Source organism: Buteo buteo, chromosome 13 (assembly GCF_964188355.1).
Source record: "Buteo buteo chromosome 13, bButBut1.hap1.1, whole genome shotgun sequence".
NCBI classification, from domain to species: domain Eukaryota; kingdom Metazoa; phylum Chordata; class Aves; order Accipitriformes; family Accipitridae; genus Buteo; species Buteo buteo.
Genome location: NC_134183.1, coordinates 6,776,098 through 6,803,600, shown reverse-complemented (window position 1 = coordinate 6,803,600; position 27,503 = coordinate 6,776,098). Strand labels below are relative to the sequence as shown.

General features: G+C 38.2%; 1 protein-coding gene across 1 annotated transcript in view; it reads right to left on the bottom strand.

Annotated features, from left to right (window-relative positions):
* The window catches only part of CA10 (carbonic anhydrase 10), a 212,572-nt gene that overhangs the window by 173,184 nt on the left and 11,885 nt on the right, over positions 1 to 27,503 (bottom strand). The window lies entirely within an intron of this gene.

Sequence of the window (27,503 nt, the reverse complement as noted above, 5' to 3'; positions counted from 1 at the left end):
AAGTGACAGAATGAACGAAAGGTAATAGCTGTGTCTATAACTGCTTCTCCTCTCATCCCTCTGAGTTCCAAAACCGGAACAGAAATGCATAGCCCATAGCTTCCCAAATATTGGCTTATGCTATAATGTTGAGGCAGGAATAGAAATATTTTCTGCTATCTTCTCTGTCTGCAATATAGCACTTGCTACTTATTCCCCACCGCAGTCATCCTGGTAGCTAGGCAAGATACTTGCTCCTGTTACGCGTATGTGACATGCAACTCTATTACGGTTGCATTTGATAGCACAGTACAGTTACATGATGAAAGGTTTCTTTGACCAATACTCTGAAGACTGTAACAATAAAAGTCTAAGGTTTGGATAAGGTTTGCCCCTGATGAAGACTGTTGCTTAAATGACATCTCTAAATTCCTGAAAAGCTAAGAGCAGAAAGGTCTTGATCAATCAGTTTGCTGTTCATAAGGTCATTATTTCTCTTTGTCTTGAAGGAAATCAGAACTGGAGCAAATTTTGTGGTCAAAATGCAACATCTCTGTTAATTGGAAATACTTTCAAAGGGCATAGACACACAGCAAGACAAACATGCAGTTGATTTCCATAAGATAGCAGATCAGAGCTGATACGCAAATATGTTCTGCCTTCACTTGTATTTTGCTTGATATTTTCGTATTTAAAGCAATTCTCACTGAGCTACGGAAAGCTCAGCTACCTTGTGTATCATTAACTTAAATCTGGGGTTGGTTCTGTTTTATAAGATACTTTCAATCTCTTGCACTAGGTCCAAGAAATTTTTTAACATAAATACGCAGCTACAGAAGATGCTGGATTTACCAGCTTTCTGCTGCAGTTTCATTTCTAGATCACATATTATATACAAAAGACACAATTACCCTGGGAAAAGTTCCAGCAATGTAATAAAAATTGTTGTTGTCATTAAAAATTACAAAGAGGATGTGACATTCAGACTAAAAAGGATACAAGATGAGGACCATTACATACTGTTCTATCAGTTACAAAACAATATTTATGATTTAACTGACTGTAAATTGCAGAAACAAAAGTAAAGCTGAAGTTAATTAAACATACTGACAGAAGGACCAACACTCTGCTTTTCCAGAAATCCAGACACACCAGTAGAATGGGGTATGTGTGGATGCAAATTTCTCCTTGCAGTACTGATGCTCGTTTCATTAACTGAATGGTGACACGTTAAACTGAAAGGACTATTCCACTGTGCACACTTTACAGTTTGCAGATGACGTTATCTTCATTATTTTAGCTTTCATATCTTTGCCTAGAGAACTCAAACTGTGTATGGCTTTGTTGTGCTGGACTGCACTATACAAACATTTGGAAAATGGCAAATCCCAACCCACAATCTAAATATCTTAGCAGCAAAATATCCATATCCAGTCTGAACTGCAATTTTTTGGATCTCAACACTGGTTTACACAGGTTGCTTTTAGGCCTCTATGCTCTGCAACAGAAGTCCTTAAAGATTTCAGGATGTCCTTAAAGACTTCAGCAAAAGGAGAGGATACTAATAAGTGAGTCCCAACAAAGCACAGCAATCATTCTTCTACTAAAAATTTCCCAGAAAATTACATTGCATTAAAGTGCACCTTGTAGTAATATACACACCTAAAGCTGGTTCAGCCAACCAGAGGCAGCTGCAATTTAAAAGTCGGTGAAAAAAGAATGTATGTAGATAGAGGCAAGTTAAGAAGACTTCAGGGAGGATGGGTATTTTCAAATGCAACTCCTTACTGTCAACATTCATAGAAACATGCACAATCGAAAAATGTATTGCTTTTGCCCACTCTGTAGCCAATCTAAATGATACATGCCAGGTTCAGAAGAAAAATACAATCCATTATTCAGAATTTAAATTAAACTAAAATCACAAGATGCTGGCTCTGCAGCTCTACTTCAGTGTGTTGCCCCAACACTTAGTAAAGCTAATTCTAAAAGGAATATCAGGAAAACTAAGATTTTTGTCATATTTTTTCAGATCTGCTGTATTAGTATAGAACAGAATGCATGAGATGAGCAAGCAAATTAGATTATCAAAGCTTTGTACTGAATAATTGGATGCCTGTGCAGTTGCTTCAGCTATCAGAGAAGAGCATGACCTGGCATCACTCTGCACATTCCACAGATATCAGATCCTTACCTCTTCAATACACATGAAAATGAAACACATAAAAAGGAGTACAATAAGCAAAATAAGATGTTGTACCATAGCCATATAAAATATCTAAGATAGGGCAAGAGCAATGCTGGGACTACTGCTGATTTACAGAAAACTGAGGCCACTGAGGAAATCAAGAGGAAAGGCAGGTGGTTGTCATGAGAGAGCAGCTAGGGACACAATCCCCAGTGCCATGCTCTTTCCTGAACCCTGAAACCTCACCGTTTTATACCAGTTCAGGGAAAATATCCTGCAAAATAGTGCAGAGAGTGACTGAACATAGATTTCCACTCTGCTGTGCATATAAAATCTAGCTTGATGCCAAAGATTTACTCTGATGGATCCTACAGGGACTTTGCTTAGAAAGGAAGAAGATTTATAAAGCTTTCATTTCTCTGAATGTAGAAGGAGGGGGTCTGTAAGGCCAGGGAGGAAAGTTTGTCTTCCAAAAACTTTTCCTAAACCATTACTCCAATCTGCATTATGCAAGTGGGCAAGAGGTCTTATTAAAGGAGAAAAAAGCTGTTCTCTATTTTTGAAACATAATCAGACCCATACCTGGATTAGTAATGGAACAAGGGAATACAAAATTAGAATGAACAGACATATGGACAATCCTTGCTGGGAATCCTATCTGGGACACTTACACCTGATGCACACACAACACAGGGTCTCTACAATTGGTGTATCAATGCCCATCTGACAAAATGGCATTGTGCCTGGGTAAACAGGTTCAACCTTATGGCTCAGGAATTGTTGCCAAGGAAAAGGATTCTTCATATGTGCCACCTCATGACACTGAAAATAGCAAAATTCTCTCAGCATCCTTCTTATTTCAGTTAAAGTAAAACTATTATACATCTCATTGCAATTCTTCCCCTTGAGGACCATAAAAAGGGACATGTGTGCTTACTGTGTGGATTCTGATACTCCTATGTTCCTACCAGAACACTGCAGCTCCTCCATGGCAGCTCCTTTTTTTGGCATGACCTGTCACGTAAGATACTGAGGAGACAAAAAGTCTAGAAAGCAATTCTGTAAATCCCTAAAGAGGGTTAAATATCTAAAAAAAATATTTCATTTCTGATACCTCAGAGATTTCTGCTTTTACCACTAAAACCAAGAGTATGCCTTTTGCTTCCAATAAACACTGTTGCTTCTGCAAGGCATCAAAATAAACAGGCCCATCTGAACAGACACTTTGCTGTTAGGAGCAGATTACCTGCACAAGTAGCTCTGCAACAGCAATTTTTACCATCAGCATTGTATTCTGCCATTAGTAGGGACAGTCCAAAACGCCACGTTTGTCCAAAGTGCTAGAGGATATTGAATGACCTCCATTTGCTACAGCATTCTCTCCCTCGGTACTGAAATCACTAGTATCTGAGATTAGTAGCTCTGCTGATATAACACCATTATGTCAGATCCCTTTCAATGCAGCTGCTGTAGAAGAGACAGGATATTTATTTGGAGCTGATATGACACGTGTTGCTTTCATTTTGTCAGATTATTGTAGGTATGTCTCATTGTGGAGCATAAAATTACAGGCTAAGTTCTGCAAGATGTTGTGCATTTTTGTTTCCTAGCGACTTCCACATATAGGGAAACAGCATTTTACAGGATCATAAAAATGTACAGTAAATGCAAAGAGCAAAAGATGCCAATGCCCCATAAAGTCAGCAGTTAACTATATCTAGCTTAGAGGTTAAAATGAGTAGGCTTGTGTTTCAAAGAGAAGCTGTTGTTCAGTCAGTAAAACTATTTTAAAACCATCAGATAACATTGTATCAGATACCAGATACCATGATGCAGATGCTGAAATATCTGCATGCAATTTGCAGCGCAAAGAGGTCTTCATCTTGTTGGAATGCTAATACTGGCATAATATAAAATGCTGTAATTAATACAAAATACCCATCAGTAAATATGGTTATTTGCAAGACATAAAAAAGTCATTCTACAATTAATTACTTTCTATACTTAAATAAAAGATAGAAAGGCTAGTATCCGATGTCATCATTTATGTCATTCACATCTGAGCATAAGCCAAGAGCAGAATCCTGCCAGATCAGAATTCTCCATTCACTTTACTGCCATTTCACACAGACGAAAAATGCTAGACCGTGGAGAATCAGGCTTACAGCAGTTTGGAAAAAAATCTTTTTTCATCTGAGTTTTATTGATCTGAGGTCTTCTGATTGCTATATTAATCACTCTGCATGCTTATCCCTACTTAACTTACATCCTAAGAGTCTTGCTTGTGATAACCTGGCTAGTATTGCCCTGGCATTAAATACATGATAATGTTTTTATCACAGTTACCCTTTCTGCATAGTTATGAGATTAAAAAGAAAGCCAGCTGCAACTATGAACCATTAGTTTCATAATGAACTTAGTGCAAGGCATTAATTCATTGCTAATACTTTGATACGAAACTCACAGAAAAATGGCATAGTGTCTACTACAAGAAAAATAAATCCTCAAATCTGCTATTACAATGGTAAACGCTGAAAATGAAAGATATATTTATAAGGTATTACATGCTGGTGCAATCTTTACTTATATCCACCCTTTGTCCCCCACAGACTATTGGCTTTATAGGCCTTATCCTGGTTCTCTCCCAGCTAGCATAAGCTATTGCTTAGCTATGTAATACTATTTGATTTTCCATTCAGAGTTCCATAGTTCATTCTGAGTAGCTTCATCACTCTCAAGGTATCTTCTTCAGTCATTGACAAATAATCCAAGATGGCTGCGCCTTATGGCAGAAATTAAAATTAAAATAATTTTCCCCTAGTGTTTCAGAAGATCATGTGCTCTAACAGAAAATTAGCCCTACAGAGAACAGTGCAGAAAAAAAAAAGGCACTAAGAAAAAGTTTAATCTTTTTTGCTAAAATCCATTTCCAGAATCTTACATAATGTATATAATTTGTAATTATTTTAAATAGTTTTAATTACTATATTTTATATGGATATTTTCCACACTGTTAAACCCAAGGATGGGTTGCCTAAACTTTGGAGGGAACACAGACTTACTCAACCTAAAAAATCAGTTTCAACATCTTCAGTCATACAAGTACCAGCTTTTGGCTCGCACCAAAAAATGCCTCTTAAAGCAAATGGAATACACATGTATAAAGTGGATCTGACAGCAGGGGAACTAAGCAGATGCAATTAGCTGAAGATTCAGCCCTCTATAATTAACATTTGGTTTGTTTAAAACAAGTCTGTACATAATTGCAGCTATTATTTAAGATGTTTTTATGCAGCCTTTTTATATTAAAAGAACCTAACAACACACACTTCAGGCACTACATAAAGCATCATTTATAAGTGAATAGTTACAGGACAAGAAAGGTTAGCCAGCTTATGAATACTACAGCCTACATTGTATGCATCACCATACGATGAGGGAGGAAATAAGAAAACAAAGGATTATAAAGGGATCAATAAATAAAATGCTTTCATCAGCTACACCAGATTTTTTTTTTTTTTGGATAATGATTTGCTCACAAAACATGCAAATGCTCTTTCATTAAGTTAATACTTTCCAATTCCATAAATCCTTCTTCCACCATCCCCATGTGTAAAAGCTCCCACTGTTGCTGTGAATTCCAAACAGTATTCAACACAAGCAAAATGGACGTGACCTGTTTTTATCACATCTGGGGGTAAAAGTAAGGCACTATCATGGGAAATCTGGTACGGCACAGACTTGAGTATTCTGTGTATTTTCTATTTATTGTAATTTTGTCTTCTGATAAGATTCCAATTAAAAACCTAGGCCAAAGGGTGAGATTTCAAACAAGCAGACTCATATGTATGCAGGTAGTAGTGACAATGTGGCATAACATTACAACACAGCTAACTGCTGCATCTACTGTCCTTAGGTAGTTGGCTTTTGATGAGAGTCATCGAGTGTCCAGAGTCACTAAATACTGCTTGAAGAACCATAAACTAAGATGTTTAGAAGTACTTAAGCCCATATTAGGACACACATTCTGCTTACAGCACTCTCTCACCAGAACTCTGCAAGACTTTGGTAGTATCTAGCAATAGCTCAGATTGCAGGAAGTAAAAAGTGTGTGTAAGGCTCAGCTCTATTCACCAGAGAGAAGGACCTTGTGCAGATATTATTCTCATCCCTTCCAGTCAAACTTATTTGTGAACCTTTCCACTAAAGAATTTCAAATCTTAAAAGGCAAGGAAAGGGGAAAAGGCAAGGGATAGCCAGTCACTATAGGCCACTATATAGGCCATTGCACAGAACTGGCAGGCAAGACTCCTGAACATCATTTCTTCCTCTGCTATTGAACTTGCAGATGACTGTGCACTTTCATTTAGCTACCTGTAAAAGCAGGCTTGTAATATCAGTTATCATCCCATCGTTCAAGAAAGGGTAGAAATATAATTAGTTAACAAACTCCTTGCTTTCTGACCTCTGAATACTATCAAAACAGTTTAAATAAGCTTATGTGTAAGCAGGAATCATTCCCAATAATGTCTATGAAGAACATGACATGAACATGCTAGGTAACTGCATGCTATATCACGCTGTTAAAGGAAGCTGTATAAATTACATGGGTTTGGGTGGTGGGTCCCAACTTGTAATAGGCACTTTTACATAAAGCATATATGCCCAATCATGCAACTGTTATTTAAGTTCTAATATAAATGAACAAAACCATGGGTTGTATCTAAAGCTTTTAGTCAGAAAAAGTTAAAACCATTTTGCCTCACTCTTCCCCAAGCATCTAAGTACACCAATGTAAATGATGGATTGCACTGCAGGGTGAATTACTTTGTCACTGCACCCAATTTAACATGAAAACTCTGTATACTGTTCCTAATTCAATTTGTAGAACATCAAATGTCCCTATAAAGCTGCTGTCCTTTTAATGTGACTAACATACATGTACAGGAGTTAGACCACATAATGTAAAAGATAGTATGTTCGCCCTCTCCAAGCATCTTTTTGGCTAACATGGCTGGAATACTAAGGCAATGTTACACTTAATGTTATTTGCTTCAGTTTTCAAAATAATACTTTTTTCATCATTTCTTCTTCAGCAAAATTTCATTTCTGAAATAATTGACAGGGAAATTCTATATAGCTCTCTATGCTGTCTGGGAAAGCTGAGCAGCTTTCTTTGATATGAAAGAATGCTGAAGGTTCTACCTACAAATTACTATCAACTAGGGATGCTAGCCTCTGCTTCCTCAGACCCCACACATATCTATGGGATTCACGTTACTTTTGAATGAGGTACAGTTCTTTTCCTTCTCTGGCACGTGTCAAAATTGCATCAAAGCTGAACTACTGCAAGAAATCAAAGCAATTAAATTAATGCAGGAGAAAAATACATAGCTGTATTGCAGCAATTAGAACATAATACTGATTGCAAGCAGTGTGAGAAATTCAAAGGGTAATGCCAGAGACCCAGCACCTTTCATGTCAGTCATTGATGGCATGCTTAGGGTCTCATGAGTCCTAAACTACATTAATACAATTTGGCTATCTATCTCAATGTTTTCCAGAGTCTCTGATAGGAGTGTCAGCATACACGATAGCCTACTCTGTGTTGTGTTAGATGGGGTAGTTCCTCTCCAATGAGTTGTTTAATCATGTCTAGATATAAAGTCTGAAGAGCTCTATAAATTAATGCAGTAAGAAGCAGCAAGATATCTTGTGATATTAACTTCAGAATAGCTCTTACTTTTCATCACACTGCATGCCCTCCACTTCCATTAATTTCAATGCGGTTTGGGGACACTCAGCAACTTCAAAGAAATGGCCTCAATATCCTTGAGCCTTTAAAGTTCAATACATTATTAATACTAAATTAATAGGACTTCCTTTAAAAGGAAACCACTAAGTTCCTTCCTCAGAAGCACATATGATATTGACATCTCATCGGGTTTCTGACCCTAGTTGTTCTCTGTACTCTCTAAACAGAAAGTTACCAATCAGTAACAGTACAAACAGTCGGGGACTGTCCTGTTGGCTGCCACAGGCAGATCTTTTTTTCTTTTCCCAAATCTTTGGCTCTAGGAAAGAGAAATTATTTCTTCAGCAGCCTTCCCATGAGAGAGCTGTGCCCAGAATTTAAGTATTCATCACTGCTTAGGCAAACTCAAGGGGAAAAAATAAAGGTCTTCCAATTAACCTCAAGACTAATGGCACGGCATCAATATTATGTGCTTGATCCTACAAAATACACAGCAGCCTCAAATCCCACAGAATTCTACAGCACACAAAAACTTGTGGTCTAGAACATGATATGGAAACGTGCTAAAGAGCTACATCATATGCAGAGAATGCATAATGCTTAAGTAATACTACTGTGAGCATTTTGCACAAGCTTAACAAAGGGACATACCTGAAAAAGAGGGAAGAATGCTGCCTTCAACTCCCTTGAAAACTCAGCAGAACTATGAATGGCAAACTGTAGGTCTTGTACATACATTATTCTAACTTCAGTCAACACAAAATGATGCACGTTTCTGAGACAGGAAGCGTCATTTTCTCCTGGCTAAAATAGCTACATATATCCAAAAACAATTGCAACAAACAACAGAAAGTCATTCAAAAGCTAATGGCAAAGGGGAGGCAAAATTATTTTGATTATACTGAATTGGATTCAGAGACCTAGATTTCCAGTCATCCTGGGGTTGACAGTCAGGGCACTAATCCAGATGATCTCATAGCTCACTGGACTACCTAAATCCTCAGCACTTAAACCTTATGTCCTGGCACTTTCTGAGATCACGAAGTCAAAAGATGTTTTTCTGGCCATATAATAACAGCTTTTCTAGCATCAAGAAGAAATCTAATGTCAGAGGATAAGCCAAAATACGGATCCATTTCAGGCAGTCACATCATGACAGAAAATTGACCCATCATAATGTGGCTTCATTGCAATTGCTCTTCACCGTCACCACTGCAGGCTACCAGTTTCTTAGCAGTAGCTGGTTCTTGGTTACTAGACATTTCTTAACAGAACGGGGAAAAAAACCCCACAACTTTGTAGCTAATTTTTCTGAATTGGTAGGTGACAGCCTTTCTTCCAGTATGTAGCAGTACCTTCAGTGGTGTTAACAAGATTGTGATGTGTTTTTCAACATAAAGTATTGTTTCAGACTAAAGCAGATCTTGACTTGCTCAAAATAATGTTTCTACATCATGCAGATTTTCAAAAGAGCCCAGTTTACGCATATTCCCATTACTATACATGGCAAGTATAGAAAAATCTTAAATAGCAATTAACTCATTAAATTCCCTTTAAACTGCCAAAAAGGGTTAGGATCATCAGGTTTGTTTCTGTGTGCTACCAAAAAATGAGATGCCATGGGTTAACAAAAATTCCAAGGTCCATGTTAACAACACAGGGGTTTTATGTGTTTCCCTCACATTCCTGGAAAAACTGTGGAAAATAAGTATATTTCTGCAGGCAAGAAAAAGGACTAAAGAAGGATATTTGCTTCTGAGATAGTTGGGACAAGTTAGAGCAACTTCCAACAAGAAATGATTCTTGGAGTCCCCAAAAAGCAGAGACTCCGACCCTGCATCATAAAGAGCTATCCAAGGTTGCAAAGTGCCTTAATACTTACCCATTACATCATTAATGAACCCCAAATCATGTAATAAAACAGTGCACAGCTCAGAATCCCATTAGTACTAAACTGGCCACAAGACAAATATGAAGATTGTGTATCACCAGCATTAACTAACTTTGCATAAATTTAATTTACAACACAAGAGGCAGCTTAGGAAAGTAGAGAAGAAAATAAAATAGTCTTATTGACACATCAATCCACTTACGTCCCTGTAATCCAAATGATGAAGAGTCAAGCTTTATGAATAAAACAGAGTACATATATTTCCTACTACCTGTTTACCCTAAATAACCATCAATGTTAAGGTGAAAGGTTATCCAAACCTGGAAGAAGTGAAGAAAAGCAGCTTTTTTTCAGACTTCTAAAATCCCAGATGGGAAACAATTGCAGAAAAGTTGAACTGCAGTGGAGGAACTGAGGAGCAGCAAGAGGGAAAAATCATTCTAGTCAGATCAGCTGCCAGGATAAGATGATATAGATAAGAAAGAACATATCTTATTTGTAGCGTTCGCTACATATCAAGGTGCCATGCTTAGATCACTGGTCGGCCCGGACCAGGGAAAGAGACAGACAACACACACAGTGTGAGCGCCAACTTCCACCTTTTATTGTGCAGTTAATTCCTTTTATACTAACAAGGGGAGGAGGGGTTACAGGTACATCACAAGGCTGCGACTAACCCTCTAACTTTCTGTGACATCGCGAGATCTTCCGAACGCCGAACCCTACACTTATTCATCTCAGTTGCCAGCCATATATTATATCAACATTCCTACTTACTGCTTAGATATTACAGGGATGTCAGCAATATAAATACCTAAATGTAGAGCTTTTACTGGTTTATTTTGGACTATTTTCAAGACATTCCTAAAAATTTTACTGATTTGGAAGCATTGTTTATTTATTCCACTTGGCAGGTGAACATGGGGAAGAACCTTTTTTTTTTTTTCCACTTATGCTCCCAGTCTTGACAAGAGACATATCACTCTCCATGCTTCCCCCACCATTTTTGCTTCCCTGCAGTTCTGTGGAATATCCCTCAGAGATTACTTCTATCATCCATCTGCCCATAGTTATGTTTACGCACTGATCCTGGAAGAAGTCATACCCTTCCCCCTCTCTGGACCGATTCCTGAGACAGCAGTGTTATCCTGGCACTCTGCTGCTATTCTGTTATTCCTATTCCAACCAACAATATTCTTGGCTAGAAATGATGCAGCTCTGTCTACCCTGGGTGACTGTAGCAAGCGGCTTATCCTTCTGAACCCTACTAAACTTCTTGGCTTCTTGGTCCTTGCAAAGGTGTCCCCTATTCATCCTTCTCAGCCACTTCTTTAGCCACTAGTCAAAAGCAGTGATACGGATATGCTTCTTTTCTCTCTCTCATTCAGTTTTGAGGTTCAGATGGAAGATATTTCACACTGGCTGTGATGCATGTACCTGCTTTATTTTGCTGTTCTAGAATTTTAATCACTTTCTAAATTATTGATGCAGAAATCCCAGGTAGGAAAAAAATCACCTTCATTTGGGTATCTGTTGTTCATAGCTTGCTCTCCCTGTCTTTTGAGAGATGAGACTTTGGACACAGATAAAAGAAAAATTAAAAAACCACCAAAGGTAAGAATTTAAAAAATGTATTTAGTTCAGAGGAACTGTATGGAGAAATATGCCACTGCAAAGATTTCATCAGGGATTTCCTAGCTTTCCTTCTTTTCATCTGTCAAGTCAAAATCCACAGAAGTTTCAGACAGTCTTTTACTCTTGCCTGTAGCAAGAGGAAAGAATTTTTTTTTTTAGTGAGGGCAAAACCAACTCAGGACTGGAAATGGAAGTTGTAGATTTTAAATGTATATGTTTCCCTTCTTATCAGCCTGGCATATCTAAAGCAGAGATGCCTGGTAGTTTCCAGTGTCCTTTGAAAACCAGAGAGCATTGCACCTGTTACTCAACCTTCATCAATATTTTATTTATATTTACCTCTATTCTAAAGAATTCTAAAGATCTACTTCTCTTCTAACCCTTTTTATTGTTCAGTGTTCCATCTTTGGCCAAGACATTGACTGAAAAAATAAAAGAAATCCTAGGAACTGTGACAGCCCTGCCTCCTGCACACTCTCTGGGGCAGAACTTCTGCAGACAAGCTGCAGATAGGCTCATTCCAGTAGCTTAGCCATAAAGACTACCTGCCTACCAACTATCATGTGAACTACTGAATATGACAGCAGTACAGAAAAACCTGTCCATCAGTAATACTCATTGCCTACATCACTTAATTTATAAAAATGCTAAACAGTTGTCCATCTATTGATATGTATAGATATTCAACTTAAAAATTGCAACTGCAGTGCAATAGTACAAAGTAATACACTCCAACAGCAGTAAGTCCAAGAGCCCCAGTACAACAGCTTTCAAAATATCAGAAATGGAGGAAAACATCCTTGAATTCAAACCAATTCAGGGAAGCTTTGTTTCTTTCAGTTAAGATTCTTATTGTATTCAATTTTGATCAGTGAATGCTTCAAAGAACGATTCAGGATAACTCTGGCAAATTCACTGCTGTGCAGCTGCCTGAAGAACAAACTACATACCCTGGAGACACAGACATCCCATACCTGATTATCCACAAATAAATGCCTGCTGAGTCTTCCGCATACGCTGAGCACTGTAGATGGGAAGAGAGAACAGTGGGATATGCAGACCTACAGATCTATTCCATAAACATAGCACCTAACAAAAATCATGTCCTTGTGTCCTGTACCTGCCTCCTTCCCTGTATTTCAGCCTTCGCCACTTAAGCGTTTTGATTTATGTATGCAGAAAGGGTTGCAGGTGCAGATGAAAAAGGCATGGCCAACCATACTGCCTCCTTCGAAGTATGTGCAGTCCTGAAAGGAAATTATCAACCACATTCTGCTGGCAACTGACTTGTCATTTCCTTTACTGTGATTAGCCTGAAGTCACACATGGCATATATATCCAAGCAGATATGGACTGCTCTGTGTCTCAGCAGGTCATACTAGCTACAGTACACAGTAGCAGGATAACTTGGCTCTATGGAAGCAGGATAGATCTGGTTTGTGTCTGGGTGGTGAGGAGCACAAGTAGATAAGGAATGGGTGGAAAGGCATGCAGAAGAAAGTGACGACGCTGATGGGAGAAGTCAGACTTTGTAGGATGTAAGTTTCTTCCAGCCCTTTGATCTTCCCACTGAAAGATACTGAATTTTATGCATAACATCTCAGCTATTCTATAAACTCTTAAGTCCACTTGAAATAACCTCCCAAATGTTAAGCAAACTAGTCAAGAGACTAGCAGCTTTTTAAAAAATATTTGGAATACTGAAATTAATCTAAAGCAAACAAACTTTTGTTTGTGTCTGAAAAAAATAAAGGCCATTTGAAATTAGTCTCATAGACACTAAAATTGTCAGTAGTAGCCAGGAGAAACTGACCAAATTCTGCACATTTTAGTTCTCCCCTTCGCATAAATGCCTGCCTAGCTGTTCATGAAACTCTACACTAACCACCAGGGAAACCCAGTGAAGACTGATGAATAATGCACACAAATCAAAGTCCATTCTGTCTGGCTGGGTGACCATAAAAGTATGCAATGAACAATACTACTGACTCTGTACACTTGATTTTGAGCCCTGTTAGACAGATGCTTAGGGTCAAAATTGGATGACAAAACTGGATGCATGGAAAGGATCTTACACCAGGGTCCTTTATCCAGCTTTCAACTTCATACCAAGCCAGGTTCACTGCAACTGGCATGCTACAATGCCAGGTTTTCACTCAGCTATACAGGAAACTAAGCTCAGTACCAGAAGATGCCAACTTTATGTTAGTCAAACTGATCCCCACCCTTCCACACATGCTTGGACTTGATCCAGTCACATACCTAAAAGGAATCATGTGTTTTCTTAAATCCTTATGGTACTGTGTATGTGACATCTGTTTGTTTTTTCCCCAACACAACTTTGTGCAGCAATATGTTGATAAGACTGCTCTTATTTATTTTTTTGTACTTTTTGCAGCACCAAAAAGTTGTAGAGGTCATATGCTAGAAACAGTACAAAATACAGAAGATCATCTCTGTTGAAGAACTGGAGAGACCCCATTATTTAGCTGGAGAACAAACAGTTTAACCATGGCTGCACCTGCTTCAAACTGTTCTAGTGACCTTCAGACCTTAGGTCAAATCCTTTCTGTATGCATCCCTATTTTGCAATGTTTGACCATGTCCTGCCTTTACCTCCTGGTTCTCAAATTCATGCATGTTTATGGTCTTCTTACTGGTACATCATCATACACAAGGAGCCTGAGTCTATAACTCTTAGTAATGCAAGCAGTCCATGTAACTCAAAGAGTTTTCTTGTATGAGTGAAGATTAGTAAGATTTAACAAGACTGACATAGAACTCTGCGGAACACAACATTTTGATAAATGCTGGTCTCATAGCAGCTTAAGGTAGGCACGTTCTAAAACATTTAAACTGATAGGAATTATTCTGATGACTTCAAATATGCACTGAATATGGTTCCAGAACAAACACAAGTTTTTTTGCAACCCATCTGTATCACAGTCTTTCTTTGTGAGCAAGGATTTCTTTAACTGTGATTTCCCCGACTGCAATCCAAGGTAGATATTAAGAATGTGGCACTGGACTTGTACTATTGCTACACAGCTCAGCTGGTTAGATATGGGGCTATGCCATCAGCAGATTCACCCAATGGTGATAATATTTACTTTACAAATAGTTGTCATTTCTTTTCATTATTTTCTGCCATTAGAAAGCAGCCTGAGTGTGTGGGAGATGTCAGGACAGTAAACAAACAACAACCTCTGATACTAAGGAAGTAAGGAAGGTCTGTTTACCCCCCAAAAAAACCCAGAAGACTACTCGAACAAAAATAATCAATTTTGGGTTCATGCTTTCTTAAAATATGCTTTTCTTCAAAGACAATCCAGTAACTCTCAATACTTACCCTAGCAGTTGTAGGGCAATATTTATTCTAACAGTCTTTGTAGGGATAACAGCAGACTGAATTTGAGTTGAAAGGAGATCTACACCCTTCCCTCTCCCCTACCCCAGAAATAGCTGATAGTAAAATAACAAATTTTCTCCTTTGGTGGTATTTAATTCATACAATTGCAAAATTTTTTGGTGAACTTGGCATGAGTAAAATGACACTTCAGCATGATTGGCATTTAGAAAACTATATCTTTACCACATAAGGATGTCAACATTTTCTTTCCTTTAATTTTTTTGGTAGCTATTCTACATCAAAGAGTAAAAAAACCATGTAAGGTTTTGTGGACCATCAAGCTACATTACTGAGCATTAAAACAAACAAAAACCCAAAAGACTAGGCATTCCATTGTGGAAATTAGGTTAATAACCTAAAAGTGATCACTAATTACTTTTCATCATACATCTTTAAATAATTTTCAGTACACAATTATAGACTTGTCACAGATCAGAGGCTAAGTACACATTAAAATGTTAGGTATTAACCATTCTGTTGCTATTAAACACAGCGGTAATCCACAGATAACACTACTGTAATTTGAGTGAGTGTCAAGGTGATCCAGAAGCTTAGCAAATTTTAACTGTCTCAAAAAGCACAACAATTCTGAAATCCTGTCACCTCCAATCTCAAGTGTCAATCTTTCTCTTCTCCCCTGAACAACTTTTCATTCCACCCAGGTTTAAAAAAAAATAACAAAGAAATGCTAAAGACAGACTAACTAAGGAAAATATTAAACCCTAAACTCCAAATGCCTGCTTAAACAATAGCATGACTTTCCTTCCATCTGCATTCAGCCACGTTCTTGAATTTAGTGTGGCATCATGTGCACAAGTGCTGTGATGAAATGGGGTTGACAGTACTAAGTGACAAGAGGGATATACACTGGCCTATTTCCTTAGGACAATTATCACTCTGAACAGACATTTCGTATTAAAGCTGCTGCTTCATCATCTAACACCCCCTACCCTTCTCCCTGGCACTGCTTCCCAAAGAAGTCAAAGTTTTGTTTGCAAACCCAGAGATTCCATCAATTCATGTGAAGTCAATCAATAGAACTAGTACAGTACTAGCCAGGTTAGTGTCACAACTGTAAACACAATTTCAACCACAAATTGACATAAATGAGGTCAGAATCCACTTAAAATGCTAACACAGACATTTGCATTGTGTTTAACTAATGTAATATAAAACTGGCATCATTTATACTATTTCAACTTTGAGTATCAACTAGCTGTAAGCTGTCCTGCCTCACATAAATCGGCATTAAGAACAATACAAGATTAGGACCTGGAAGCCTCAAGATCCTCAAGGCAGCTTTTTCATTGCTTTGTAGTTTGTCTGGGCAATTATCTCCATGAAACGCAGTGTAAAGACCTACTACTCTGATTTGGCAGTGAGCTATAAGTCAACAGTCTTTGACCTACCCAAAGAGGCTTCTACACACTGAGCTGCAGCATCTCTTTATTTCTGTATAACAGTTAGTGGAAAACATTTTGAGATATTTGAGTAAAAGGTACTATAGAAATGGAAAGTACTATTAAAGTAAATTACATTTCTCCAGGCTTTGAATTAAGAACCACAGTCACTCCTAATGGATTAAAACATGACATGTTTTACTTACCTCCTACACATGCTTGTATCCTTTTATAAAAGGCTAATACAGAAATTCTTTAATAGTCTTCCACGCATTAGAAGAGCTAGATGGTCTATGATCACCAATACACAGATTTAGAAGCACTTTAGGGGCTGGATGAAGCCAGCCACCTCATTACATATGGCCCACAGTCACATTAGCGTTATCCTACAGTAACATGACAAAAAGAAGATTAATTTTAATGTTTGGTTTTTCCCCTCAAAAAGGTATCAAAAAGACCTGTCTGGACTTTAGGAAGCAGAAGGTTTCTAAACTTAAGTCTAAGCCACAGTAGACAAGAGGACTGCTGTCATTACAAAGCTATGATATCTCTGGGCATTGCTTCCTCCTGTACAGATAGCAAAAGCTGTCTTTTTAAGGGTCTGATCTTCTTTCTCCTCCAATGCAGCCTGGCCAAATTGCACAATGACTTCAACAGAACATGATCTGAACCCAGACCTGCACCTAACAATTATGTAAGAACCTAATGGTTCTTAGGTTAGATAAGTTAGTAGAAATTCAGGTGGGGCCAACACTCAGAAGTAGAAAGCTGAGTAAAAGGAGGGGACTAGTTTTGCTTTATGCTTTCCTTAAGATAACTATTTGAGTATTTTTTTTCCTCAACCTAACACCTGGGACCAAGATAGAGAGAAAGGGCTGCTGCTTAGACCCTGAGAGAAGAAGAAAACCCTCAAAGGCTCATTAACTGAAGGGAACCAGGCAGTGCCATGAAAGGCCATTTCAGTCAGTCTTCCTAGGACTTCAGGGTAAAAGTATCATGGATTTTTAGCACACGATTCAACCACCCAAAAAGTTTGATTCCTGAGCATTCCTGAAGAGTTGGTGTCCCTTTTCTACAAATGTGCAAATGAATGCCAAAGATTTTGTCTACCTTTTATTAGCCAGTTTGTAGCCCCAGTATACAATTTTTACAGTACTTAGACTTGCAGGGTATTTGATACATACAAAACATTCCTCCCATTGACCTGTTTTAGCTGGAGCTGCTCAGCGCTTATGCAAATCAGGCCTCAGGGGAAACAAGAAACATACAATTAGTGACCACCCTTGAAAAGTTTGATTAAAGTGTGTTGCCAAGCAACACAAATTGTGGCAGAGACAGTGATAAAATTCTATTCTCTAGAGAAGCCTTAAATGCCTTTGTGACTATCTTTTCCTCTTCCTGCAATCCCCTCTTTTATTCACTGTGTCCCACAACCTCTGCAATAAAATGAGTGTGTGCTAAATTAGTGTCTTTTCCCACACAACCCTTGCACAGGCAATCATATTTCTGGTATTTCTAAAGTGTTAAGATAACTTTAGCTTGTGAGTGCATATGAATTCCTCACTTGCCTCTCCCCTACTCTTATTTTTTAATAAAGCTAAAAAAATTTCTACCAAATGGCATAATTCTTGTATCTACCAAAGTAATTACAAGGTTAGGTCTTTCCTCTCTTTCCCATACCTACCTGGTTCTCAAAACTAATTTCCTCCTCTCTTTCTCTCTCTGCGTCCCCCATTCCACAGCACCTCATTTGGGCGCAATCTCCTCCGCACCAACTGTCTGCTTGTCTTCCCACCCCAGCACCTAGCACAGCTGTCTCCACCCAGCCAGCCAGTCTCAGTTATAGCAGATCCCAAAATCCAGCCCAAAGCACTTCATTTGATAAAGATGTAGGCTTTGTAACTTATTTCAAGTTTATCAAGGAAATCTGTTTCTGTCAGATGCTGACTCCTTTTTTATCACACTTATATATGCAAATACATGTATGTGTGTGAAGTGGTATACATCTGTGTACAAATGTGCATAATATTTGCAACCACCATAAACAGGAATGTAATTTATATGACGGAACAACAGCAGATCAGATCAAATAACCTGGGAAGAACCCAGTGGATGAGACACGAGTGCTTCCTTTGAGAGTAGGTTACTGAAGAGCTTCTGGAAGTAGATGATGGGATATGCCTCGGGAAGTGAGTACCCAGATCAGCAGTTGCAGCAGTAAAAAGAAACGTGAGGAGAGGGGCAAGCACTGAACTCAGCAAGGACAGAACCAGGGGCCACAGCTGTTTTACTGAGCCCCTGCTTTTCAGCAAACGTCCTGAAAGAAAGTAATCCCAATGGGGGAAGACTGTGAAGCACTGGTTAAGCTCTAAGCTCCTAACACCCATGGACACTTCTTGTTCTGGATTTTTCACACTCTCCTCCATTCTCTGGCAAAGGATTCTCAGAGCTGCTCCATCCCCCGTTATCCCATACCCTGGATGCAGGGGCAAACAACTTTGGGAACTGTTGATCTGCAGCAATAGTCAGCAGCAGAAGTATTGGAAAAAAGAATAAAAAAATAGGCAGCAAAGAGAGATCCTTCATCTAAAACCTTCCAGCCATTACAGCTAGAGGTTTAGGAATCTCCTGAGCCAGGGGTTCCACTGTACTAACCTGGGAATAACTGAGAAGAATAATAACGTCTTCTCACACTTGCTTCAAGTTCCCTTGGTACCTGCAGAGCAAAATAAAGCCCACGGCTCTCATCTCTAGGATGAGACAGCCTACAGCTAGTACAAGTCAGATGTATATTTAGCAAGATCAGTGGAGCTGTGCTGACTTACCGTGCACAGTATCATTTAAGTTGGAGTAGCATCCAAAAGCTCCAGTTAGGACGACAGCTCCATCCTGTCCAGAACTAGATGAATACCTATAGTCACATGTGCCCTATACCAGGGAGACAGGCCAGGCTGCCTTCATATGCTTCTAACTGGGCGCTCCTTGAAACTGATCCTGAGTCTGCAACATGTGCAGAATTCAGCTGTTTGTTTACTCCGCTGCACCGGAACATGAGAATTACTTTAGTCTATCCCTTGCGAAATGCCCGCCTTGCCAATATACCAAAGGATAGAACTCAAAGTCTAATGATAAGGTATAAAACATACTTTCATCCTCCAGGCTCTAAGTATTTGATGGGCTCATCAATTTCTGTCTATCATAAAAAATTTGATCTCAGCCCTGTAGGCTCAATAAATAGAACATTCATAGTTCAGACATCTTTAATGGCCTGTAGAAAGTTGCTAGCTCCATCCAGCTTTTTCAGGTGACATTTTGAACTTTCTCTCCTTTTGGGGAGGAAATTACGAGAAGAGAAAAAAGAAGAGGTAGTGTACATTCATCTTCCTCCTTTTTTTTATTGTGCATCAGAAGGAAATTGACATTTTCCTGGAGACCACTGGTATTTAATCTGCTCTTGAGTCAGCCCTTTCTGATACCACCTTTCCCTGTGCTTTTTTCATTGAGATATTTACATGTTACTTTAGACAGCTTATATAAGTGTCTTCAACAATGCAGAAAAGCTGAGCATGAAAATATGAGATCCATACTGTCATTTACATCATAACTGATCAACTCTATGAGAGGGATCATTAAGTTCATCATAAACATCTTTATAAAAAACTGTTTTGAGGCTGATAAAAGAATGAAAGCAAAGTCCAAGTCCGAAGTTCAAATGATGTATAAATTCCATTCTGTAAATAAAAAGTAGAACATTCTCTTGGGAGCAGTGAGAAATAAAACTAACTGTTGCCCTTCTTCAGAACAGCTATGTTAGGTAAGGCACAAGGGAAAGGAGGCCACATAAAACACTTGTAATATTTCAGCATCACCAGAGTTTAACCTGGAAAGGCTTTTACTGGAAAGCTTCCAACTCTGCCAGCTCTTTGTTACATAGTGGATTTTATTCAACAGCTGAAGACCTTCAAAATAACAAAACCATGCAAAGGAAAAGCAGATTGACTTTTTGGCAGGAAGTCAATGTGCAAATACTAATGAAATAATCTTAGTAAGCAGTCAGACTCCTCAAAGGTCAACAGCTACATAGTGAAGAACTTTAGAGCATTTAAGTTATTAACAATTTTGTCTTCCAGGATTCTGACAGTTTCTGTGCTTTAAGTTAAGGGTTTAGAAAAAAAAATAATCAAGAGTTGATGACTGAACGGACAAGCTCTGTCTATCTCTAGCTCTGCGATTCTTCAGATAAAAAGATTGCCTTTTTCCTATGGAAGCTACCAACCCGATTCCTATCTATTTAGGACCAGAACCAAAAGCAATTAGGAAAGTGGACTGTCATCAATGCTCACTCTCATTTGTTTCTGGCAAAGTCCACTATGAAACACACAATCTCAGTGCTATCTTCCATTGCCAGCATCCTCCCTGTTAGTCTATATCCTCATTCTTTTATCTATTCTTCCACTCTTCTTTTATTCCACCCCTCACAACCAAATACTCTTTATCCCCTTTACTGGTGTACTCCTGCCCTTTTTTCCTCCTAACTCAGAACTAAGGAATGAGCGCAGGCAATGACAGAGGGTGAAGAGAAGAAGAAAATTATGCTCAGAAAAGACAGTGAATGACCTTAAAACTGCCTAAGCTTTGAAATATCTTAGGTGAAAGTCACTTGCTGTCCCTGCAGTCCAACTTTGGTAGTGAAAGTTAGTGGTAAAACCTTCAGCAGTTTTAATGGGATTAGAAGCCACTCTCCAGGCAGAACTAACCACAGCTTAGGTTTTCCAGTTACTCAATTACTTCCAGTTACACAGCTTCAGTTCTCATTTGTACCACTTTAAATTACAGAGCACTGATAAATCTACTGTCTTGCACCTATATGGCTCAGGATGGGTCCTACTGTGCTACTGACAAATATAGTATCAATGGCATGTTGATAATTAAGACAATGACATATTTTCATACTTAGGGACATCACTTCTATTAATTGCACATGAAAGAGCATTTTGTCCCACTCTTGATTGTATTACTTTTAATTTTTTTTAAGTTGGAAACTTAAAAACAGGTCTTATTTTCTTGATGCTACTTTAGATGGCCCCTTCATTTTGCAAATCTCCATAAGTGTAACACTTGCTTTTTTGTAAATCACAAGGGAAAAATGTGCATGTAAGGTAGGGAATCTTCTTGCCTATGCTCAGAAATTGTATTGGATAAATTTAAACTAGGTTTTCTTTAGCCTCTTTCAAATAAACAACCTAAATTAATACAAACCAGGTTAATTTCATTTTACAAGTGCCTATACAGCTTTTTGTAGCCCTTTATTGAAACTGATTTATTTAAAATCACTTTTTATTTAGAGTTTGCTTTTAGAACATGAAATATCCCTAGCCAACAGAAAATCATAAACACAAATACAAAATACTAGGAAAGATTACTGAATTTCCACTTCTCACTGTGCCCGTTTAGAACAGCTCAAACATGGAAGGGTTGAAGTGTTTCTTCCTGTAAAAATGGTAGGGGTAGATCTCATTTCCACTTAATGCACTATCCACTTTTTAGCTTCCTTATCCCTAACACAGGTCAACTATGAAAGAAATGCGAACTAAATCCTAACCTTCCATGAACCATGGAATCAACAACAACTTAACCTTTCTGATCTAGCACTTTACTAAAGAAAAGAAAAGCTTAAGAGAAACAAGATGAGAGCACCCTATTTCTGGCTATATTGATGTGTTTGGGATTGCTAGTCAGATCCAAATCAGTTCCAAATCAGAGTAATAAAGAAGCCGAAATGAGAATTCTGATCTGCTAGTTGGATTTCTGCATCTCACCACCAACTTGAAACATACGGAAAGTGAATTCCACGCTGGCACAGTGCCCTTTCAACTTGCATATCAAAGCACTGCCTCTTCAGACAAAGATACGTTTAAGTTGAGAAAGCCTCAAAGTAATGTCTATATACCTCATCTATTTAAAGAGTGTCATCGCTGCAGACAGAACAAAAAGAAAAGCTAAACGTTATAGAGAAAGTAATCTCAAGGAAAAGCAAAGGTACCTCAGATGAGACATGTAAATGGAGGTGGGAAATTAAGTGGTGCAGATATATAGGTTTAATGTCCAGCATTAAGACATTTATATAAAAGGCAAGACCTGTTGACTATGATACTACCTAAGTGCAAATACAGCAAGTCTGAAAGAAACACAGACATTTTACCCAATCTGTGAGAAAGTGGCACATACCTGGACTTGGCAAAATTAGAAATATTTCACCGATGTATTTGTAACTCTACTGCTATAGCACTCAAAACACACTGACGGTGAAAACTGCTCATGAATAGCACAGTAAGTTCCAAGCTTAGAAGCACTTACTGCAGTAACATGGTCTGTTTCCCAACATCTTTGCAGTCCTTGGAGAGGTGTAGATGCAGATTTAATGAGCAATGCATACCATCTGTTAATGTTGCCTTTAAAAGCAACTGAGAAAAAAACAGCAATACCGAGAGTGCAAGAGATGGCACAAGTTTTAAAAAAAATGGACCATCAATAATAGGGTTCTCTGTGTATGATTGCTGTAAAAACAAATACCCAAAAATGAGCAGACTACATGTTTATTTTGCAACTGTTAAAATATTTAAGTCAGTCTTAAACCTGGATTAGAACCATGCAATAAACATTCAGGTTAACAGAGCTACCAGGCATAGTACTTCTGATCAAAAGCCAAACTCACCAAAATGATGCATCCCAGGACCTGATCTTGCAGTAACCATGCTCTGGGCTAGCTCCTTTCTCTAACAAACTAGAACAGATCTTTTGAGATATGCTGATTTACATAAATACAGTATCTGGCTGCTTGTTAGTTTACACTCAAGCCAAGCGGGTAAAAACTGCTATTATTCTAATACAGTAGTATTTCTCACTTACTCAGTGGAGTTATTTGTAACTACTTTGGATGCTAGACAGTGGACAGTCAAGCCCCTGGCCCCTACAGTGTCTAAACAGAGAAAGCTAAGTCTGACAGCACAATACATTTTCAGCTACTAGCTAGGGTGATTCAACTTAACTCTGTGAAGCCATTCCATAGGTAGTCACAAATGCATCCCAGGGATACAGAGAAACTACCTGGTGTCTATCCACTCAGCAAATGCTCCATTCGTTTGCAATGTGGACCTGATTAGGTAGGAAGAACTGCTCGGTGGCTGGCCTAAGTGCTAGCTAAAGATCAGGGTACTGTTTTCCACCCTACTGTCAGCCTATAATTTAGACCCAGGTCTAAATCACTTGCAACATGCGGTTGAAGCTTCAAAGCCTGTCTATGAAGCTGCAAACATACATTGACTCCCTTATGTTGCGAGTTTAACTAGTGTCTAGTTCTCACAAATTAGTCTTCTATAGAACATGACCTGAGGACAGGACTCGTGTTTAGCCGGTATCAGGTATTTCTATCATAAGTAAGAGGTCACTTTTCCCTTTCAGTTTCACAATAACTATTCTCATTGATCTATTCACCTCAGTAACTGTTGCTTTCACTTATGATGCTGAACTTTGATTTCCTATAGGATAAGGACTGTATTTCCTAATAGCTGGCAGGACAATAACTTCATCTTTTTCATCCACTCGTATACATTTCAGTCTTACATTAATATTTTCTTCTTCCTCAAGAGAGCTTTGAGAAATTGCCAAAAATCCATTTAAATGCTTTGGGTTTACTTCCATAGTCCCAGTTTTATTTGAACACAATATTAAATCTGGAGGGAAAGAAATAACTGGAGGTCGATAGCTTGCATGATGAGTTATCTTTGGCCTACTTTATCCTACACAGCTTTCTGACAAGAACAGATGTAAAAGCTCTTTGCAGTCCTTAATCAAGACATACTATTACTGAGATAACCAGAAGGCAAAAGAATAAGCCAAGTCACCAGGGTTCAGAACCAGAGATGGTTGTATGAAATAAAGTGTTTGTTTTAATCACTAGAATTCCCTGACAGAGTTTAAGTCAATTATAAAGTTAGAGCCATGTTACCTTGCTGTTTGTTAGGATAAACAGGTAGAATACATTTGTAGTAATTCAATAATCATATAATTTTATGACATACTGACCCTTTAAATCAGAAATGCATTATTTTTCAATTATTTTAATGGGTTAGTAATTTATACAAATTACAAATACAGCTTAGTCTCCTTTCCCAAGCAGATTCATGCAAGTGCAGGTAAGATGCAGAAGTATACTTCCCTTGGACTTTTCCACATCTTCTGCAGTGAACACAAAAGCAAAATATTTCTGCTTGTTTTCAGCATATAATAAGAATCAAAAACACATTCAGAGCAAGACATAATTAGATGACAGTTCAAGAGTGCTTCCTATTAAAGAGGTAGTCACACTGCAGTTTAAACAAACACCAAAACCTAGCTGTTTAGAGCTAGACTGTTGTCATTATTTATTCAATGAAAACCAATTTCTTCTTCTGTATGTCAGGTAGACATTGCATATATCCACGCCAATCTGGCTGGCACCAGGTACTTGACTAATTTCATCAAAGGAAATAATTTTTAAAAGAATGTATTTTACATTCTTCTAGAACTCAAAATCAAACTCTTCTTTTTTTAATTACACTTTTAGAATGAAGTATTTCACAAAATTACAAATGCCTGAAAGCCAAAACAATTCCAGTTTGCAACCTTAAGCACAGATGTGGTAAATAGGGCCCAAAACATGTACATGAGGGGCTCCATCCCTCTCCTTGCCTAATGTAAATCTATCCAATCAGATTAAATGCCCCCACAACTCTCCCAGCCACAATCGCAGTCTGATTTCTTCAACATGCTACTCCCTCTGCCCTAATTCCTGTCTCTCCCATACTGTACTTATGGAGACCTGTTAAAACTCTCTTCATGCATCTTATTTACAGATCCCTGCTGAAACCCAAACCACTACACTGTTATGCCCAGCGTTTCTTCATGTCTCAGTAGATGAACTGTTTCCTCATTTCTTTCCTCTTTTTTTTTTTTTTTTTTTGGGAGGGGGGTACATTGTTTTTCACCTGGGGAAAACTTCTTACACCTGCACAGAAATTAAGTACTGAAATTATGTCTAACTGTGCTACATCTCTGGGAATAGCCCTGAGCCCTGACACTCCAAATACTGCGCTAGTTTAGAAAACATAATTTCCCAAAAGCTTGAACAGCCATTTTGCTTTTGGCCACATCTTCAAATGTCAGTAAAACCCACTTGAGGAGACAACCATCACTGTTAATGGCAGACAGACTGAAGGGAGATAGCGGCTATTTTGACAGTTAGGGACAGTGGACACCATTTGTAACAACAAAGTAAAAAACAAGATTTAATTTCTATTGTTCTTATTTGAGCTTCTACCAATGCCAACTCATATCTAAACATAGTAAAGCTATCTTCATCCACATTCATTTAAAACAATACACACTTTTACTGTGCTATAGAATAGTATAAATAAAAAAGTATAAAGTTCACTTCCATTCAAGAACAGCCAAGATCACTGTCTCAAAGAGCAATAAATAATAGGATACTGCTAACACCAAACATCAAGAAAGATAGTTAAAACCATTACAAATCCATATCTCTCAGTAACTTAACAATCTATAGGTTCAGTCAGTTTAAAAGATCTAGGAACAGGGGTTTAGTGGATTAGTAACAACAGACCATTAATCTCTGCAGCCTCAATTTTAATCCAGCAATGACCAAAGTGATTGAAAATCATTCTGACCACATGACTAGAAAAGCTCCTAAGCACGGTTCTCTCACATACCTGAATCCCAGCAGCAGAGGTCACAGTATGTTTCTAATGGGACTATTTACCAAGAGACTTCTGCTTAATACTTAACTAAACTCAATGCCAACATTTTTGGCAGAGTAATTCCACTGCACACTACCTCTGTGAACTAAGGGCTGATTTGAAGATTTTATTTTACACTTTATTTCAGCCTATATTAGCAAAGCTTGCTTTTTTCCCTGGCAAAATATCCAAAACAAACTTGTGTAAAACAAATACTTTTTTTTTTCTACATAAGATTTTAAATAAACGTGTAGGAATTGATGACTGTCATTCCAAGCAAATGCCAGGAGATTATTTCTGTACAGTTTATATAATATCAGTGAAACTTATATGCAAAACACTTGAGAGTTTTAAAAATAATGCAATAGTATTATGTCATATACCCTGGTTTTTTATATAAGAATGCTATCTTTCAAAGATTTTAAGTTCTGGAGTATTCAGTGACTAGAATCAATTCTTAAGTGTCCAGTTATGTGATGATATTATGTGATCAAGACGCACTTCATCATCTGGTCCTCCACAACAGTTATCAGGATATCAGTAAAGAAGCCATTGAAAGGGAGACCTTTCAAAAAGGATTTAAATTCAATTGCTATTTGCTGTGGTCTGGAATCTGAGTCACAAGTTCTTCTTCAGGAGCATTAAAAGGAAAATGCTGACTACCTTGTCAGATATGCTCTTTTATTACTGCAAGTATTTAAAAACATAAAAACACAGCAGACATAGAAGGTCCCAGTTACACAGAGTAAGGAACTAAAAATTGGAGAGTTACAAGCATGAGTTACAAGAGTTACTTGCTGCTGTTTGTGAAGCATCAAGTAGAGCCAGAGCTGGACAATGGCTGGAGGAGAGAAATGAGAAAGCCTGCAGGCTCTGTGCCCTTTCATACATATAGCCCAAATATATAAATATGATGTAAATGTATTGTAGAGCTTTGTCCAGCCATATTTATAAATAGTGCAATACTTAAGTAAACTTTCTTGCCCATGGTAGAAATTTATTCATAATACCATATATGAAGCCTTCCATCATTTAAAACATGAAGAATTTTTCTACTGGATACATACTGACTATGCTACCACCTTCTCTCAGCAGTAGAGAAGACATGTTTGGCTTGTTTTGGTCCCAGACAGAGGGATAGACAGAATCTCAAGTATTTTTACAAGAAGTTTCCTGTATCAGTCTGCCTAAACTCTGCTTATGCAATCTAGACTGTGCCAGCTGCTTGCACAAAACCGGCATGAGGTTTCCCAAGCACCACTGTTGGCACCACCTGGTAGAGTGGGTCTTCCCTCATCACACAACACAGCTGTGCTGGTGTCCATCCACCAGTCAGGCCAGGCAGCCCCACTGCCCAGGTCTGTACACAGGATGTTCTCTTTGTATCAGGACTTGAGGTCTGATCAAAATAAAATTAAAATTTGTGCTGGGAAAAAAGTGGAATGGAAATTC